This window comes from Lathyrus oleraceus, chromosome 3, assembly GCF_024323335.1.
Source record: "Lathyrus oleraceus cultivar Zhongwan6 chromosome 3, CAAS_Psat_ZW6_1.0, whole genome shotgun sequence".
NCBI lineage: Eukaryota > Viridiplantae > Streptophyta > Magnoliopsida > Fabales > Fabaceae > Lathyrus > Lathyrus oleraceus.
In genome coordinates this window covers 300,109,903-300,128,878 of record NC_066581.1, presented here as the reverse complement: position 1 = coordinate 300,128,878, position 18,976 = coordinate 300,109,903, and the positions used below count along the sequence as shown (strand labels likewise).

Below are 18,976 nucleotides of genomic sequence, written 5' to 3'. Positions count from 1 at the left end.
GGTTTGGTTCTATTGCAGTTGCTGCAGTTGGACAGAAAATGTGTTTGGTCATTGTCACCAGCCAGGCCGGGTTCATAGAGACTTTTGGTCAGGAAATTGGGAAGTGCAAAAGCAAGGTGTAATCTTGGAATGAGTGAATCAATGCAATGTTGGTTGGATGATGTTAGTGTGTTTGTCTATGACAGGAAATGCATTTGATGCTTGTCACAAGCCAGGCCAAGTTATTGTGTTTGGACAGAAGAATGCAAAATAGCCAAGGTGAATCAAGATTTTCTGCTGCAGAGTTATGTTGGTCTTTTTGGGGTTATTGAGTTTTGACAGCTTTTTCACATCTGCCAATAGCAAGGTCAATGAAAGATTGGTTGGTTTTGGTCCTGGGCATTTCTTGCTGCAGGGTGTTGACCTTTTGATGCTGCAGGATTTGACAGTGTGGCTCCTTTTTACTGTTTGGCCAAATGGTTTGTGGTTTGTTGGTTATGTTGGCAAAGTTTGTTAATGATGGAAAGTTGATGAACAGGGTTTGGACTATTGGAAGTTAAAGATGAAATGCAAGACAAGGGGTGGTTCAGTTGGGATGATTTGGCTTCTTGGTTTTTGCTGCAGTGGGATAGTGGTAGCAGGTTTTTGGAAGAAAGGCCAAGGTGCAGTTTCAAGGAATGAACTTCTATGTCCCTCCTCCAATTGATGCTGCCTGGTTCCTTTTGGTGACAGGAAAATGAGGTGTATGGTCAAGCCAACTTAGTGCATTGGTTTGGGGCAGAAGAAATGAGATGCCAAGGCCAAGGGTCAAATGCAGGGTTTTGGTGCTGCTTGAGTTTGGACAGAGTGAATGAGATGCCAAGGCCAAGGGTCAAATGCAGGGTTTTTGTGCTGCCGTAGGCAATTGATTTTACTGCAGTTGGATGGTGGCTGGCAAGGTAAGGCAGGGTTCATGTCATTTTGAAGTCTTTGGCAGCAAAACAGAAATGCATAGCAAGAGTGAGGTTTGAGAGGAGTGTGGATGTTGTTTTTGTGGCTGCTATTTGTTTTTCATTTTGACAGAAAAAATGATATGATGTACTCTGCTAGGTTGTGGTACAGTCCAAGGCATTTGTCTCCTTGGTATTTTTCTGGACTGGTTTTTTTTTGATAGGCATAAGCAAGGTGAGTTTGTGTTTTTTGATGGAATTTTGCTATCCTTGCCAAGTGAGAGAGAGCCAGCCCTTTTTTGCCTCAGTGAGTTGGTTTTACTATTGTTATGTTGGCTGCAGCATTTGTGTCCAAAAGGACAGAAAAATCCTGCATAAGCTTTGCTTGGATAGTACAAGGTATTGTTGGAAGCATGGAGTGGAAGTGTCCTTTCCAAAATTTAAGCAAGCAAGGAATGGCTTCTTGTCTTGCTGTTGATTTCAGGCTGCAAGTGAGGCTCACCATGACAGAAAAATGCTGCATAATGCTGCTAGTACAAGGCATGGTTGTGGAAGCATGGACGAGTATGGTGAATTTGTACCTTTCTTACAATTCAAGCAACCAAGCAATGGCCTTATGTACTGCATATTTTGACTTTGCAAACACATTCTAAATGACATTTATGAGCTTTCCCAATTGGCCAAATGTTGAAAAAATGTTTATATCAAAAAGTCAACTCTTGGTCAAACTTACATTTAAATGAGAAAAGTCAAAATATGCCATTTTGATTGGTGAAGTTTTGGCTCATGAAATTTATATTTTTGGAAAGAGGGGATCAAATGTGACTTGTAGGAAAAAACCCCACCAAAATTGGCCAAACGGTTTGGGAGATATGGCCCTTTGAAGTTCAAGATTTTCTGAAATCGATTTGATCGTAACTTGCCAACCACACATGGGAATTGAGAGTTCTAGGACTTTTTGGAAATGGGAGAACAAGATCTTCAACTTTCATGTTGGGCAAAAATTCATTTGAGGCTTGTATCAAAATGTAAGTTTGAGGATCAAGACTTTCCATTTATGGCAAGTTTCAGTTACAGGCCCAGTTTCCATTTTGGGAAATTTTGATCTGGCTTCAAATTCTTCCATGATGGTGTTTGGCATGATGTATGATGACTATTTGGACATGAATGAACTCTCACAAACCAATTCCAATCATCCAATCACTGATTAAATGGACAGTTGACCAACAGTTGACTTTTAGGGTTTCTGACTGATTATGCATTGACTGATGACTTCCAAACCCTAATTCCTTGAGGACTTGACTTCAAATGATGTCCCAAGTTGTATGGACTCTTGATTATTGATCATGGTGCCCAAATTCCACAAGAATGACCACCATCCACTGCTTTGACTGACAGTTGACTTTCTTTGACTTTTGACTGTCTGTACACAAACTGATGACCTCTGAGCCTTCAACCCTTGACCAAAATACTTCAAATAGACCTCCAAGCCATGTGAGCTTGTTGGACCAACCCCTAAGGCCTTGGCTCCTTGAGAAATGCACTTGCTTGCTTGGTTGACTGGTCTCCTGATCAGTTTGACCTAATTCCTTGATTGGCTTGCACTTGAGGCAAAAGAGGCAATGCAATGCTATGCAATGGACCATGATATGCTATGACCTAATATGAAAATGTATGTACAATGATAGGTGCAAATTTGAGGTGCTACAGCTGCCCCTATTCAATCAACTGGGAACCCGAATGGATGAGAGCAACGGCTGTCAGACTTTCAGGGTAAACAGGGATTGAATACCAAGAACCGTAGAATTTGCACAATACAGGGATCCACCAATGGAAACGTCCACTGGGATTTGATATTTATTGCTGGGTATATATTTTTTGGTTTTCAAAAGGTATGGCCACATCCAGACATCACAACGATGACGAATGGGAATAGAAATCACAACTAGATGCCAACGGACAACTAGGAAAAACTCGACGTTTACCAAGACCAACGGAGAGGTAAACAGACGCTATTGAATAACTGGGAGGGATACAACCATACGTCAACAGACGAAATGGGAAAAACTCAACGTTTACCAAGACCAACGGAGAGGTAACCAGACATTAATGAATGACCGGAAGGGATACAACCATACGTCAACGGACGAAATGGGAAAAACTCAACGTTTACCAAGACCAACGGAGAGGTAAATCCACATGGGGATAGGTACAACTAGACGTCATAGGACGAATAGGAAAAACTCGACGTTTATCGACACCAACGGAGAGGAGGAAACCCTACTGGGGAGAGTGAACACAACCAAATCATCAACGGATGATTGGGAAAAACTCGACGTTTATCGACACCAACGGAGAGGAGGAAACTTCACTTGGGAAGGAGGACACAACCAAATCATCAACGGATGATCGGGAAAAACTCGACGTTTATCGACACCAACGGAGAGGAGAAAACTCTACTGGGGAGAGTGAACACAACCAAATCATCAACGGATGATCGGGAAAAACTCGACGTTTATCGACACCAACGGAGAGGAGAATACTTCTTCGGTCTGAATACCGGAAAATTGGCCTTGTGCCATGAGTACATCGACCTGATCGTCGGAAACTCCTTCGGTCTGAATACCGGAAAATTGGCCTTGTGCCATGAGTACATCGACCTGATCGTCGGAAACTCCTTCGGTCTGAATACCGGAAAATTGGCCTTGTGCCATGAGTACATCGACCTGATCGTCGGAAACTCCTTCGGTCTGAATACCGGAAAATTGGCCTTGTGCCATGAGTACATCGACCTGATCGTCGGAAACTCCTTCGGTCTGAATACCGGAAAATTGGCCTTGTGCCATGAGTACATCGACCTGATCGTCGGAAACTCCTTCGGTCTGAATACCGGAAAATTGGCCTTGTGCCATGAGTACATCGACCTGATCGTCGGAAACTCCTTCGGTCTGAATACCGGAAAATCATAAGTACATATTATCTATAGCCGTCAAAACGTAGATAATACACTCGCATGGAAGATTATCCATAACCGGGTTGTAGGTTGTTAAATGAATAATCGACCGAAAAGAAAGGCATCTGGGTACCAGACTAGGTATGCAAAAGATGACCAATCAACAGGGGATAAAGCTGCTAACTCGGAGCAAATATCCAAAAGGAAGGGGAAGACCCACTGGGGACAATACCGCTTGATCAGGACAAGTATCCAAAGGGGACAAGACCATTAATACCACAAAGAGGGGATTACATCTACTGGTTTGTAGGCAGAAAACCACGGAAAAGTAACCAGTCATCATCGGGATGAGCACAAACGGTCAACTCCAACAAGGGGATGAAAGTGGGATTTTACAACTACCAGCTTGTAGGTAGAAAACCACAAAGATAGGACTTACGACTACCGGGTTGTAGGTAGAGGCCAACAAATTCCGCTGAGGATGAAATGAATGAGTGCCGGTTAGTGAGCCACTATTCATTCATGCCCCAGGGCAGCACAATAGACGGTCAACAAGAAGCCAATTTAGGATCGATCCAAAAAGGCAGACTGAATCAAGACTCATCCTAATGAGGAAAGAACTCAATAGGGAAAACCCATCCCATTAGGGAGGGAACGGAAGCAACCGTCATCCACGAGGATGTATCTTAGTGGGGAAATGGCAGGAAAAGATTGACACTTTCCGCTTAAGGGGTAGACTCTACATGGAGAGATCAGACACACCCATATCTGCTTAAGGAAAAAGACCCAAGCTGGCAAGACACTAACAATTGGGGAGTAACACTGCTGGGGATACCCACTCGACTGAGGAATCACTTGTTGGGAAAACACCAACCTCTCAACCATGCTGATGAACCCAATTCTGAAGCCGATCCAATGGCGCGATGCTAAACTCTTTCCAACAACCCAATCTCGGCTGGTCACCACGGCCTAGGGCTAATGGATATGCTTGCTATGTTGATGCATGAGTTTTTTTCTTGTTTTACACAATGCCCCATGATCATGGAAATGCTATGCACTAATGATGCAATATGCTATGCTTATCTAAATGATGAATGCATAAACACACGTCTCCTTCAGAGACAACACCGGGGAACTCCAGGAACTGTGCTGGGGATCCTATAACCATGTCGACTTCCATCCTGCTGGGGAAAGACAAACCTTGCTGGGGAGAAACCATCAACACAACCTCTGCTGGGAAGACAGCTTCAGACTTGGAAAACAGTCACAACTCCGCTGGGGATACAGATATCAGTCTATTACAGAAACCCGTCCAATCCACTGGTAGGATGAACTCTGCTGGAGAAATAAATGCTACTCCACTAGGGACGACCCAACCAATCCATATGTAGGAGAATCACTGCTGGAGATGTATTTCATGAGACCCGCTCCACTCAGGGAACTTGCTGAGGAAAAAAAACAACACCATTCTGCTGAGGAGAACGATCCTGGTGGAGAGAACAACCATAGTGGTGAGAGTAACAACTCTGTTGAGGATGATAACACGTCATATCATACTGGAGATGAATTCCCCAAACCTGCTTGGGATAAGCACTCACGGCCGTACTGGAGATGATAGCATCACAAAACCAATTGTTGGGGGACACACCAACGGTCTACAGATAAACTCCACTGGGGTGCTCCCGAGGAAAATAACTGTCAGGCGCTCAGCGGGGATTCTCAACTGGGGAAATCTGCAAGCATAGGCCTGCTGGGGAGAAGCAATCCTTAGATCTGCTGGGGAAAAAAGGTACTGTCCACAGGTATCTCTGCAGGGGAAAATAATTCTGATAGCTTCAATACTGGCTTGGGCTGGGGACGTGACAACCTTCAGGCTTGCTGAGGAGACAACGATCTCGAATCTGCCAGGGAGATCACACTCTTAATCCTCTGGGGAGATACAGCCTGTTTGACGGGGGTGTCGGTCGACTCGTCGAACACTGGTATCCATCATCCACCCATAGTGTTGACTTTCCACTTTTAAGAACTCTCAGACTCTTCTGGACTTTTCTGCTCCATCATCTTGTATTCCAAATCTCGTCCGTACTCCACGGGGATCGAACTCCTGGTATTCATACAAACTTTCCAATCATCAGACTTTGAAGAGTCTTCTTGATTAATTTTCCAGGACCGTGGTCGTAATCCTTCACCGTCTTTTCACCGTTCAACTATTCCTTGCCCCTGATTCGGCTCTGCAGGGATCTCTTGTCATAAAGGCTTCACATCACCACCGACAAGTGAATGAATATGTCCAACAGTACTTGCACAAGAGATCGTTAGATAAAACGTGCCCCAGGTATGCCCCAGGTGTTCTGATATTTCAACACTTAGGTCACTCAGACTTCCAAGTAAGATTTCCAGATTTCAATCACACAAGCATGCATTGGAAGAGACCTCTATGTTTCAAAATGCAAATATTCTTATCATAATAAACGGATATTTTCGTAATCAAAACGGTAATGACAACAAAACAAAATTATTTGACTGAACACACGCTTTATTTTATTGGAATGAAAGATGGCTCACAATTGAGCAACACACAAGAAGCAAACCCTGGAAGGAGGTGATTGCGCATAAAGGAAAAAAATTCTATCATATTGGCAATGCGGAACCGTGATCTCATCGGGTTCCAACTCAGTTACACCTCATATGTCCTCAGGACTTTCCGCACCTTCTGTCTTCTGAACAAGACGCTTCCGATCGGTCTCTGTCGGAGATTATCCAAGTCATCAAGAGCACAAACGATCATGCCGGACGCAGTTGTTCGTTTCATTCCCTCTTTTGCCTGGACCGCCCTTTCGGGTTTCAGTCCACCGGGATACCCTTTTTTGCCCAAGTCGCCCTTGCGGGTTTTCAACTTGCCGGGTGTACAGTTCTTTTCTTTTATCTTTATCCCTAACTTTTGCCCGAACCTTTCTCTTTTTCTTGGTTCGCCGGGATGCCCATTTTTTGCCTGGACTTTTTTTCTTTTTTTTTTTGTCCAGCGGGTTTCTTTCACGAAGTATTTTCTAACTGCGTCCGCACTCACAGGGAATGGAAAATCGTCGTCATCCGTGGTCATAAACAACAAGGTTCTGTCAGATGGGACCCTCTTGGCCACGAATGGACATTCATGACTGTTTGTCCATTCGCCCCACAATCGTCTTGAGGAGGAAAGATCCTTTTCAACCAATTCTTCCGCGCGAGGTCACACTTCTTGGTTAACAACATGCTTCGTTCACTGGGTACAACTGCCCCATGCCAGGTAACTGTCAACGCATTTTCCTCAATTGGACTTAACATGTCATTCCGAGTCTTTATCCATTCAGTCTTCTCTGATTTCTCATATTTCTGTGAGGAAGACACTGCCCCAGGTAGATACACATCCCCTGGTTCAACATCCAGGATACAGACTTTATGTTCAGCCACCATTGTTGGTGCAACCAACTGTGATCCGGGGAGCACTAACTTATTCACCTCATCTGCTTCCCCCTCAGACATCGGAATCCGTTCGGATTCGGGGTCAGACCCCTCCTCCGGGATCAGTCACTCTCAATCTTTCGATTTGAGTACCTCGAGATGTCCTCATCAGGGACCTCAAACTTCCTTGGTTGATAACCTTTCCATGGGTTGCTACTAGCTTCTTAAACACATATCTGATCAGATCCGTTTTGGACATCCACAAAGTGGTATGAATCAGCATACACTGTCTCAGTCGGCGAGCAGCCTATGCCGAAGTACATCAAGTTTTTTCGAACAGTGAGTGTATTGTTTCACAGTCGATAAACTTTTTGCTTAGGTAAATTGCATACTCTTTTCGACAAGACTAGTCATGCTGACTCAATACGCACCTTGTAGACCCCTCGAGGGTTATCAAGTACCGGATTAACAGTTATTTCTTTCACTGAGGTATCGGAATCTGAGGTTCCTACGACTTACCCTTTTTTTTTTTTTTTTTTTTTTTTTTTTAACAGGATCGACCTTGATTCCTCTGATTCGCTCACAACAAGCCTCGGTAGCTTGATGGATAACACTCCATAAGTGCACTGATTCAGACTTAAAAGTATGAGTTATCTCAACTGGTCAAACAACTTGCCCCAAGTCTACCGGATGCCCCTGTTCTGCTTGGGACTTTGCCATCATGTCATCAACATGGCATTTGCTTTCACGATGAATCATATCACGAAACAAAATCACCGTAGACCTCTGATACGTGGCACCGGCCTCATGTGACGGAACGACATCAACTCAGAACAAGAAGGTGCCCCTTGTGTGATGGACCTGGTTTACTTCATATCATCTGGCAACAATTCAATCCGGTCTTGGCCAAGAAGCCATCCATAAACATTGAGACCTGAGCCATATGATCAACCAATACCTCATTGTGATGTACCGGGAATCCATCTTTCTGATTAGCTCTACTCGCATCTTGATAGTCTATTCACACCTTCTCTCTTTCTCATCCTTTGTCGGCCTCAGCTTTTGCTTTCTAACCTCGGTGGAGCTTGGAGTAACAATCTTGAATCGCTCCTCGTGCGGTTGAATCACCTTCTCCTCTTGTTTCAATGACCTGGCTAATTCCAGCAAATCCCAATCTTCTTCGTCTTTTTCTCTTGGCATGATAGCTTGGATTGTCGAAGTCATATAGAGGTGTAACCAAATCGTTATCGATGAGCTCAAGAGAATCACTTTTAAGGTCGGAACCAAATGAATCCAAAGGAAAGAGAACAAAAACATTGCCATTTCTATTTTATTTTTTAAAACTGCAAAAAGTGAAAAACAGGGAACGCCGCTTTTAATTACAAAAAACATCCATTTATTACTGATGCAAAATGTTGCAAAATGAAACACATGAGGTGGCCCTTACAATGGACCAGTACGCTTCGGGCAAAACGTATGGCTCTCATGCAAACAAGATTAAAACACAGAAATACTACACTCCTGGATGAGTGAAAGTGGTGCTTTTGGAGGCCTTCCAGTTGCCTGGTACGCACGACTTTATCCACGCCTCAAGCTCGCGGTTGCTGTCAACATCTTCACCCACTGAACGGGCATGACCAGGATCCAACATTCCTGCACTGACGAAGGTGTACGGCGGACGACATCCTCTATTTGGTCTAGATGACTCTTGATCTGGCTGATAACCGACCCCAAACATGTCTGTTTTTATCACGATGTCAATGATCCTTCCCCAGCCTTGGGCTTCTTTGTTCTTCACCACCTCCAGAGCTTGTTTATAAGAAGAAATGGACAACTTCTTCTCTTTCTCAGCGACAAGGGCCTTCTCTTCCTGGACGGTTTCAACTGCCAGACGGGGTGCTCCACACCTTACATCGTCCATTTCTACTTCCTTCATCTTCTGGGTCGTGTCTTTCATCAATACACTTCCTTCCATGGTGACGATCGCACAAGAATTATCACTAACAGGGAAAACTCCATCCTGCTCCAGAGGTTTTGGGACCACAGCCATTGGAACCTTTAGCTGATCCTCCTCAGCCACTTCTATTCTTTTCTTGACCTTCTTCACCATCTTGACTTTTACAGGACCCCTTCTGGGCGCAGGGTTGACGTCCCCCTTCATAATCTGGGCCAAGTTAATGGTCTCGGAGTCCACCATGTCCTGGACGACATGCTTAAAAGCTCTACAGCCCTCAATGTTGTGTCCGGGTGCCCCAGAATGAAACTCGCACTTGGCATTCTCATCATAGTTTGGTGGCCTCTTCTGCCGTTCTATGGGAATCAAAATCCTTGGCCGTACTAAAGCAAGATCCATCAACCTTTGGAACAGAAGGGCGTAAGTCACGGGTGGTTCCTCAAACTGACGATCCTCTTTCTTCTTCTTCACCTGGCTTTCAGCTCTCGGTGTCTTCTGTTGAGGTGGCTGTTGTTGCTGTTGAGCAGGTGGATTACTGACAGGAGTGGTTATAGTGGCAGCATAAGGATGATAACGATCTTTGCCACGTTCTTTCTTTGCGGGCACACCAACTGGCTCAACCTTCTTCTTGAATGGACCACTGTCGGAGGGTTTCCTTGCTACAGTACCAGAAGGTTTGTTTACTTCGGAGGACGGAGCCTTCTCCTGAACTTTCTCCACAATCAGCCATTTCTCGATCCTTTCCAATCTTTCAGACATGGCTTTCTGTCCCAAGGCAAGTCCTTGCATAACACTGAACAATTCCCTCATCATCCCTTTCAGCTCAAGGATGTCGGCGTTGAGAAGATCCATCAGCTTGGAGTTGTTGACCCCCAGCAAGTTATCTGAACAGACAAGCTATGCGCACCGGTTGAATACTGAGACCTACAAAACAGCAAATGGATTAGTATGACTCACACATGCAATGTCCGTCCGTACCAGGAATATTCAGTCCTCTTTTTTTTTGGTTTCATTGAGACAGATAAAATTTCATCAACAACATTTTGACATCTGGATGTCTCTCAACCGGGGTTTTTAATTTAAAAAATAATGGACCCTGAGTACGGACAGACATGAGTTGAATACAGATGAATGCGAGATGATATGATGCAAATGCATGAATGCAGGCCACTGTGCCGCCAAGTCAACTGTAGACCCTCTGCTTTTCTGAACCAGTCATATCTGTGGGATCAAGTCACCATAAATCCAACTTGGGGGGTTCCGAAATAAACGGAACCGGAGATTATATCACTATCTTCACAGGAACAAACACTGAACGGGTGACAAACGGATCCTCTGAACAAGTACTCTCAAATCAGCCCGGGGATCCGAAATAAACGGAACACGCTGATAAACCATGGACTGAACTCTGGCGTCCCAGAAATAAATGCCCCATAATTCACAGTCACCATCAGTACCAAGAGTCACCAACAAAACACCAACCAATCAGCAACTGTACCTGTAATGATCAAACCCTCCCCACTCACGGGTGTTATCTAGGCCAGGGTAAAGTCGAAGAGAAACGCAGCATAAATAACCTTTCGCAGAATACCATCATATACACACCTGAAGTATGTAACGACAATATCCCACCAGGGTCTGAACTGCTCGTGATATCAATGTTCCGCTAAGTGGCGCCATACCACCCGCTTCCCATGAATCACTCTATTCCTAGGTTTCCTAGATTTCACTCATAGCCTGGGTATTGGGCCTTTTACCTCATGTAACTCCCACCCCAAACAGAGAAACACAGCCAGATGAACAGATGAATATGAATAAATGCAAACATTAATGCAAACAATAAATGCAAACAGAAAATGCAAATATATACAATAAATGCAATGAATAACAGCACAAAGCAACCAAAACCCTAACCTAGAGAGCGCTAGGAGAGACTCGCTTAGGGAAGACGGACCAGCACAGGTCAACTTCTCTATGTCCCCAGCAGAGTCGCCAGCTGTCGCATCGCGCGAAAAACCGGCGGGAAAAGAAAGAACAACAGAGCCGCCACCGTGCGTTATTTATCCCAAAAGAGGGAAAGGAAACGCTCAGAGTAAACCTGGGAAAGAACATGGTCTCGCGACCAAAGAGTATGGGTTCGGGAGTCGGTTATGCGGAGGGAAGGTATTAGCACCCCTACGCATCCGTAGTACTCTACGGGATCCACGCACACTAGAAAGGAAAATTGGTTGCTAAACACTGCTCAAAAACACACACACACTGGCTGAAAGAGACACAAGAAACTGACTGAAACTGACTCGGCAGGATATCGCATCCTGGGCCTACTTAGTCTATCAGGCATAGACATCAGAGTCGAAGTAGTTCGGACTGGGGAAACGACACATGCTCGCTAGGATGTCACATCCTATGCATACGTATCTTCTCGGACGAGAGAAGAATCAGAGCATTCGTAGCTCGGCTGACACGCGCACAAACAAACACAAATAGGCAAACGTGGAGCCCAACTGCCAATCACTGGACTTATGTCAGCATCCGAACCAAACACACGCACACTGGAACCCAAATGCCACTCGATGGACTTATATCAACTTCCAAGCACACAACAACATAACAAGTTGATAGGGAGTCGGGGACTCGAGCCTATAACTGTCAAGCACACACTCAAACAGACAGACAACAAATGCTAAGGAGTCACAGACTCGAGCCTAGCAAAGGTCAGACAACACACAAAAAAGAAAAAGGGCGCCCGGAGAGATCAGCTCAATCTCCTGCCTACATACTTCATCTGGTATGAAGATCAGGGCGATGTAGTTCCCCTACGCAGGGAAAAAGGATGAACAAACAAACTAAAAGGGAGACTAGAGCTCGAGCCTAATAGTTGTCACACTCACAAGAAGAGACGCTGAGACGTCGAAAGGAACACAAAAGGTCGAAAGGACAAACTAAAAGGGAGACTAGAGCTCGAGCCTAATAGTTGCCAAACACGCACAAAAAAAGAAAAAAAAGGCGCCCGGAGAGATCAGCTCAATCTCCTGCCTACATACTTCATCTGGTATGAAGATCAGGGCGATGTAGTTCCCCTACGCAGGGATAAAGGACTAGCCTAACCAGATAACAGAGGGAGACACAACTCTAGGGAGACTACGACTCGAGCCTAGATGTTGTCATGCAAAAATCAACCCTAAGTTAAGGTTTCTAGCTAACTGGCACAGGGAGCCAGCCTATCCTAAGCATGGCTCACACAGGAAGCAAGCCACACACACTTAGCTTGCACAAGAAGCAAGCCAAGCAAAACCTAACTTGCACAGGAAGCAAGTCTAAACTAATCCTAACTTGCACAGGAAGCAAGTCAAACAATCCTATCTTGCACAGGAAGCAAGTCAAACAATCCTATCTTGCACAGGAAGCAAGTCAAACAATCCTATCTTGCACAGGAAGCAAGTCAAACAATCCTATCTTGCACAGGAAGCAAGTCAAACAATCCTACAAGCACAGATAGCACACGCTATACACAAACAAGTGGCTCAAACAAGGGTTAGGTTTTAGTCAAGGGGTCATATCAACCTCAACAAACAAACCTCTGGAATGGGGTGAATGTGGCTCTTAACCTTACCATTGAGGGGCTAAGGTGAAGCAGATGAAAGGTGAGTGAAGATAAGACTTCACAGCTCTTATCCCTGGCCTGGGAGAGCTCAAGACAAGAATGTGTGGGTTCAGAAAGTGGGAACCCTTCTACACATTTAAAACTGACTCAACTGTACAATTGTACAAGATCTTGGGTTTGTATCTGAAATGCATCAACATAGTGGTGTGAGCAAAGCAAATGACACACTGAATAGTGGGGGATAGATTGCATATCCCTACCTTCCACCAATTGCCTCTTCACTTAGGAGGACTTTGACTCTATGCAAGGACAAAGTTAAACATCCACAAACATTGCCTCTTAAGGAGGGCTTCAGACAGTTGCCTGGCCAAGTAACAGGCCAGGTCTTCCAGACTACATGAAGACAAAGAGACATACCTCAATGCAAATTGCTTATGCAAGCAAAGCAAAGCAAAAAGTTCACAAGGAACTAAGCAACTAAAGCACCTGAAACAGTCAAGCAGATGTTAGTATGCAACTTCAAACAAAACAAACAGAAACAGACACCAATAGTTAATTGGAGGCACATGGATGTGCAAGGCACAAGGCTTAAGGCATGTGAGCCAAGCCACCTACAAAACAAATAGGTTAGACAATGATACTTGAGTAAGCTCAATCAAAAGAATTGGTCTTAATGGCCATTTGATGGTCAACCTGAAATCACAAACTCAAAGGTGAGTAACAGGACCACTAGGGCAAGCCTAGGGTCAAAAGTGAATGAGAAAGTCAAAACAGCAAGGGTTAAACATCCAAAATCATGTTCAAACAATTAGGAAACAAAACCAATTGGATTCACACTCATATCAATCATCATCATCATTTCATGAACCATTTAGGTCAAAACATGGCAAACAGAAGCTCATAGAAGTCAACAGCAAGACTTAACTCAAAAGCAATCTAAACATTTTCCAAAAATCATCAAATAAATCATGATCAATCACAACCCACAGCATGGTATGCATGTCAAATTTCATCTCATTTGGACAATTGGAAGGCAGTCGATGAAAATCAGAAAGTCAAAGCAATTTTGAACATGCTCAAAGAAGTCAACCAAACATGCATCAACTTAGAAAAATCATAAGTCAAGGATGGTGTATGATAAATGAATGGGACTAAAACCATGGCAAAGATGAGGATGTCTAGTTATCTCATGCAAAATTTCATGTCCATCCAATAAAGTATGAGAATTTCACAAATGAAATGGGGACATGTGTCACACAAAGTCAACATTTGACTAGGCAGGGAAGAAAAATCTCAAACAAATGGAAAATAGTTCAATTAAATCCAAGAAAATTCACAAGTAAACTAGACATACAAGAGTAAGCTCATGCTAAAAACCAAGTCATTTGGAGGTCAAGAAGCATGGCAATGAAAATCATGAAGTTGGTCATCAATGGTGTGACACAAATTGTCACACCCTAATTCAAAAAATCATATCTCACAAACCACAAATGATAAATCCACAAACTTTATACCAAAATCACCATGAATGTGTCTAGTTTAAGCACAAAAAATTTGGGAGCCATTGGATACATTCTCATCATTTCACAATTGATTTGGCAAAGTGTACAAAATTTGGTCACATGTCACAAACCCTAAGGCCAATTAAAAACCACTCATCCAAAAATTCTGGAAAAATAATGATAAAAAAGTAGAGATCATGATGAACACAACACAAAAAATCCCATTGAATTTGGATCAAGATTGAACAAGTTATGATTTTCACAAGATGGGCATCAAAAATGAAATAATTATTGAAATTAACATTGGAAGAATGGCATTTTGGTAATATTGGAATCCACTAATCAAAACACAGTCGTTTTGGGCAAGGATTGAAATGTTTCTATTGGTTGTTGGGAAAGAAGCCATGCACGTGAAAGGGGGCAGAAAATCTGGGAAAATACAAATTGGGAAACTAGGGTTTATGTTCATCACCATCCCCAAATTTGAGTTTTACAAACTTTTCCCTAAAATCAAAATTGATTATACCCAAATGACCAGCAAACAACATACAACAACAATCCAAACCCTATTTTCATTAATTTGAACTACACAACAAGAAGTCAAAGGAAACATTTTCAAGCACCAAACTTCATCTCATCATATCTTCATGAATACACAACTATTTTCAAAAAGGAAAGCATCATGACACTCAGCATTGAAAGACCTTTCCAAAGTATATGTCAATTTGAGAAAATGGGAGGGTCGAATCCATACCTTTTTTGAAGGGCAGTTTGTGTTCTTGATGTTGTTTGATATTATTGAAGTGCAACAGTTGCTCCTTAGGGTCCTAGATGATGAATGATGAAAGTTGTTTGACTTGTGTAGATTGAAATGGTCTCAAACTTGGATTGCCATGGAAGTCACTTCTTTAAAACAATGCAAGAACCAATGCTTCCAAGTGTGAAAAATGTGATTGCAATGGTTCACAATGTTGCCTTGATGATGAACCAACAAGGTCAAGGTGTTGGAGTTTGTGGACTGACAAATGAAAAAAGTGTCAAGGTGTGGTTTTGAGAGCACAATGTTTTTTAGGCTATGTTGGATGATGCTATCATGGTTCCAAAGTGTGAAATGGTGGTGAAAATGGCCAGGTCTAGGTTTTGGAAGCTTGACTGATTGTTTGAAGAGGCAAGCAAAGTGAGGTTTTGAGTGAATGATGGCCAAGACTTTTGTTATGGTGTGGCTAGGTTGTGTTATGTTGGTTACTAGCAGGTCTCAGGTTTGGTTCTATTGCAGTTGCTGCAGTTGGACAGAAAATGTGTTTGGTCATTGTCACCAGCCAGGCCGGGTTCATAGAGACTTTTGGTCAGGAAATTGGGAAGTGCAAAAGCAAGGTGTAATCTTGGAATGAGTGAATCAATGCAATATTGGTTGGATGATGTTAGTGTGTTTGTCTATGACAGGAAATGCATTTGATGCTTGTCACAAGCCAGGCCAAGTTATTGTGTTTGGACAGAAGAATGCAAAATAGCCAAGGTGAATCAAGATTTTCTGCTGCAAAGTTATGTTGGTCTTTTTGGGGTTATTGAGTTTTGACAGCTTTTTCACATCTGCCAATAGCAAGGTCAATGAAAGATTGGTTGGTTTTGGTCCTGGGCATTTCTTGCTGCAAGGTGTTGACCTTTTGATGCTGCAGGATTTGACAGTGTGGCTCCTTTTTACTGTTTGGCCAAATGGTTTGTGGTTTGTTGGTTATGTTGGCAAAGTTTGTTAATGATGGAAAGTTGATGAACAGGGTTTGGACTATTGGAAGTTAAAGATGAAATGCAAGACAAGGGGTGGTTCAGTTGGGATGATTTGGCTTCTTGGTTTTTGCTGCAGTGGGATAGTGGTAGCAGGTTTTTGGAAGAAAGGCCAAGGTGCAGTTTCAAGGAATGAACTTCTATGTCCCTCCTCCAATTGATGCTGCCTGGTTCCTTTTGGTGACAGGAAAATGAGGTGTATGGTCAAGCCAACTTAGTGCATTGGTTTGGGGCAGAAGAAATGAGATGCCAAGGCCAAGGGTCAAATGCAGGGTTTTGGTGCTGCTTGAGTTTGGACAGAGTGAATGAGATGCCAAGGCCAAGGGTCAAATGCAGGGTTTTTGTGCTGCCGTAGGCAATTGATTTTACTGCAGTTGGATGGTGGCTGGCAAGGTAAGGCAGGGTTCATGTCATTTTGAAGTCTTTGGCAGCAAAACAGAAATGCATAGCAAGAGTGAGGTTTGAGAGGAGTGTGGATGTTGTTTTTGTGGCTGCTATTTGTTTTTCATTTTGACAGAAAAAATGATATGATGTACTCTGCTAGGTTGTGGTACAGTCCAAGGCATTTGTCTCCTTGGTATTTTTCTGGACTGGTTTTTTTTTGATAGGCATAAGCAAGGTGAGTTTGTGTTTTTTGATGGAATTTTGCTATCCTTGCCAAGTGAGAGAGAGCCAGCCCTTTTTTGCCTCAGTGAGTTGGTTTTACTATTGTTATGTTGGCTGCAGCATTTGTGTCCAAAAGGACAGAAAAATCCTGCATAAGCTTTGCTTGGATAGTACAAGGTATTGTTGGAAGCATGGAGTGGAAGTGTCCTTTCCAAAATTTAAGCAAGCAAGGAATGGCTTCTTGTCTTGCTGTTGATTTCAGGCTGCAAGTGAGGCTCACCATGACAGAAAAATGCTGCATAATGCTGCTAGTACAAGGCATGGTTGTGGAAGCATGGACGAGTATGGTGAATTTGTACCTTTCTTACAATTCAAGCAACCAAGCAATGGCCTTATGTACTGCATATTTTGACTTTGCAAACACATTCTAAATGACATTTATGAGCTTTCCCAATTGGCCAAATGTTGAAAAAATGTTTATATCAAAAAGTCAACTCTTGGTCAAACTTACATTTAAATGAGAAAAGTCAAAATATGCCATTTTGATTGGTGAAGTTTTGGCTCATGAAATTTATATTTTTGGAAAGAGGGGATCAAATGTGACTTGTAGGAAAAAACCCACCAAAATTGGCCAAACGGTTTGGGAGATATGGCCCTTTGAAGTTCAAGATTTTCTGAAATCGATTTGATCGTAACTTGCCAACCACACATGGGAATTGAGAGTTCTAGGACTTTTTGGAAATGGGAGAACAAGATCTTCAACTTTCATGTTGGGCAAAAATTCATTTGAGGCTTGTATCAAAATGTAAGTTTGAGGATCAAGACTTTCCATTTATGGCAGGTTTCAGTTACAGGCCCAGTTTCCATTTTGGGAAATTTTGATCTGGCTTCAAATTCTTCCATGATGGTGTTTGGCATGATGTATGATGACTATTTGGACATGAATGAACTCTCACAAACCAATTCCAATCATCCAATCACTGATTAAATGGACAGTTGACCAACAGTTGACTTTTAGGGTTTCTGACTGATTATGCATTGACTGATGACTTCCAAACCCTAATTCCTTGAGGACTTGACTTCAAATGATGTCCCAAGTTGTATGGACTCTTGATTATTGATCATGGTGCCCAAATTCCACAAGAATGACCACCATCCACTGCTTTGACTGACAGTTGACTTTCTTTGACTTTTGACTGTCTGTACACAAACTGATGACCTCTGAGCCTTCAACCCTTGACCAAAATACTTCAAATAGACCTCCAAGCCATGTGAGCTTGTTGGACCAACCCCTAAGGCCTTGGCTCCTTGAGAAATGCACTTGCTTGCTTGGTTGACTGGTCTCCTGATCAGTTTGACCTAATTCCTTGATTGGCTTGCACTTGAGGCAAAAGAGGCAATGCAATGCTATGCAATGGACCATGATATGCTATGACCTAATATGAAAATGTATGTACAATGATAGGTGCAAATTTGAGGTGCTACAGATATTTTCCGCCGAGCAAAACTGCTATGCTGAGAGCTAAAATCAATGGATTTCGATAAAAAGATGCAGAATCTCTCTGCGACGCGTGAGAGAGATACAAAGACATGATGAGGATGTATCCACATCATGGTCTCGAAGACTGGGTGATCATTCACACATTTTATAATTGGCTCCTGTATAACACAAGACTGACAGTAGACGCTGCCGCGGGCCGTGCACTTATGGACAAGTCATACAGCGAAGCCTATCAACTCATTGAAAACATGGCCCAAAACCATTGCCAATGGGGAGGTGAAAGAACTCCAGTAGAAAAGTCCCAAACAAAAGGTGGAACGTACGAAATCAGTAGCCTTGACCATCCATGCAAAGGTAGATGCCCTTGTTCAAAAGTAAGACAACTTGACCATACCACCTGCAGCCACCGTGGCTGTCGTAACTCCAAACTGCGAGTTATATGGAATTCCTAGACACACTGCACCAGAATGTCAGATATTAGCAGGAGTCACCACTGATCAAGTAAATTATGCACAAGGAAACCCTTATTCGAATACTTACAACCCAGGTTGGAAAAACCATCCTAACGTTTCGTACAAGAACAACAACACCTTGTATGCACCTGGCCAAGCACCTGCTGCTCCACCTGGATATCAAAAGCTAACTACTAATGCTCCTAACATTCCTAGGAAGTCCAACCTTGAATTAATGATGGAAAGTTTCATAGCTATCCAAGCTCAAACAAACAA

The 18,976-nt window shown here is 43.1% G+C and overlaps 1 non-coding gene across 1 annotated transcript; it reads right to left on the bottom strand.

Annotated features, from left to right (window-relative positions):
- Window positions 1-18,259: 18,259 nt before the first annotated feature.
- On the bottom strand, window positions 18,260-18,366 carry LOC127133718 (small nucleolar RNA R71). Its single transcript, XR_007807664.1, has one exon. It is a non-coding gene; the product is annotated as a small nucleolar RNA R71 (small nucleolar RNA).
- Window positions 18,367-18,976: the final 610 nt, after the last annotated feature.